We start from the raw sequence: 2362 nt of genomic DNA, 5'->3' as shown, positions 1-2362 counted from the left end.
TTCATATATCATGTTCTGATAGAGGTATTCCAAATCTCCTGTTATGATTATGGATTTTCAATGATACCGCATTATTTATCAATTTTTGTGCTAGATATCATAAAGCTGTTTTGTTAGTTGCTTATAGATTCATATTACATCATCTTCGTGGTTTCTTCCCTTTGTCAGGAAAACGATCTTTCCACCTTTTATGAATTTTTGATTTTATATGCTTTCACAACTTTCATTTGGTTGCTGGCATATCTTACTGTATCCTGTCTCTTTACTTCAACCTTCCTGTGCGTTTGTTTTAGGTGTGCCCTTGGAAAACCGTGTACCTAGATTAAAACAGCAAGCATAACATCAGCAACGTACGGTACTTCCAATTTGAGAGTCTGTTTTAAAACTAAATAGTTAAATCTGCTTACATTTATCCTGATCACCAACACATTTGTCCTTCATTCTTTCACCTTATTGTAGCTTCTTTTCCATGTTTGTTCTTTGCTTCACATATTCTCTTTTTCTTGCCTTCTATTGAATTGATTATGTGTTCCTAATTCCCTTTCACCTGACCAGGTTGGACATTATATATTCTACTAAAGAGGGAATCTTAAATTTTTAAAATAAATACTGAACAAATTCTAATTTCCCATCAATATCTATCACTTTCTTATGAAATGGAGGACTGTTAACTTCGTATCCTGATCTCTCCCCAATCATCTTTTTCTTCTTTGACAAATATTTAATTTCTGCCTTGTCTGACAATCCCCCTGAGGTTAGTTGTTGTTGAATGGGGAGGGAAGTATTTTACCTAATATTTCTGTGTACTCAGAGCAGAACAGAGGCTCCCCATGTAAGTTTCGTACAGCACAACGATTGGAGTCCCTGATTTCAGTACGTTTGACAAATCAATTACCTTCACTGGGTGCCCATTTTTGGTCACACCTGGGAATGAACATCTAGAAAAGGAGCTACCTCATTTTGCCTAAGACTCTAGGAACTGAAGAGTGAGGACGATGCATATTATGATATTTAGTAAAGGAGGAAATCACTGCAGTCTGAAAAGTCCAGAGCTAACCACGGTTAGTCCTAGAAGAATGGGCAGAAAAGTTTCTTAAGAACAAGAGTGATGCAATCAAGATGGAATTTCCTAAGATCAGTGAGCAGCAGCTTACCACAAGCTCTGTGCAGGAAGGGTTATTCTTTATAGATAGGGCAGTTTCATTAGAGCTGGCAGGAGTGGGGGAGGGCCTGCCTTCAGTAGGTGGCAGGAGTTAGGGAAGGAAGCGCCGAGTGGGAGGTGGTTGGACAGAAGAATTTCAGGAGGTGGATGCTAGCTGCACAGGAGAGGAAGGAAGGGGGGCCGGCGCTGACTGCAAGGGTTCCAACAGCGGGGCAGGGAAACTACCTTTGTTGGGCCTTTCATGGAAGCTTTTGGATTTCCATCTAGGTGGGGGTTTGTGAAGGTGCTGCACTGTATGGTGCATGGAGATGACTGGCCTCTGGTGGGACTGGCGGGAGTTAGTGCTGGAAGGCCTCAATTGTGACGCCAGGCTTTAGTCACCCTGAGCTGTCCTGGCTGCTCGTGTACTCATTTGGGGAAGGCAGATAGTTCGCTACTGGGAAAGTCGCAGGTCCAAAGCCCAGCATGAGCTGACTTTCAGTGCCAGGGCCAAGGCTGGGCGGCTCCAAGAGGGCCTGGGCCTGGCTGAGGGAGGCCAGCCTCCAGGGGAGCAGGTGGGGGTGGGGGGGTGGGGTGCCTGCTGGACTCTGCAAATAAAGAAATGCAGGAGTGAGTGGTATCCGAGATCTTAAAGATGGTTATGTCAGGGTGCAGGATTTCAGGTGTCTTTCCCTCTTTCTTCATTATATTTTTTCCTGTATTGTTTTAATTATTTGCAATGAGTAATTTGTATATTCAGAAAACAAAAGTCATTTTCCTCGTGGGGATAAGCTACTGTTTCCAAGCACTGCCTGTTGCGCTCAGGGTCTTAAACCAGTCTAATCTCAAGCAGCTGTCTGCACTCAATATTCCAAGTTGATGGACGAGAACGAAGGCTCAGAGGCTAGCTTGCGCAGGGCTAGGGGAGGCAGAAGGAGGTGTCGCAGGTCCCCAGGGCTAGCTCCTGGCGGGCCTCAGAGCAACAGGGCAGTCCTGAGGACTGACAACACCTGGGGACCCGGTTTAGCTGGAAGGATCCCGCTCACCTGGGCGGCTCGGGGCTGCTGGGGCTGCTGGGGCGGGGCTGAGCTGGCTTCCGTCCCGCCCAGCGCTCGAGCTCCGCCCCCCAACGCTCGTCCCGCCCACAGCCTAGGTCCCGCCCCCCCGGCCGCGCGGGTAGCCCCCTCAGACCCCGCCTCCTGCCGCTGGAGGAAACGGAAG

The sequence above is a fragment of the Neofelis nebulosa genome, chromosome 1 (genome assembly GCF_028018385.1).
Source record: "Neofelis nebulosa isolate mNeoNeb1 chromosome 1, mNeoNeb1.pri, whole genome shotgun sequence".
Lineage (NCBI taxonomy): Eukaryota > Metazoa > Chordata > Mammalia > Carnivora > Felidae > Neofelis > Neofelis nebulosa.
The sequence above is the reverse complement of the archived record's forward strand: the minus strand, read 5'-3'. Positions refer to the sequence as shown.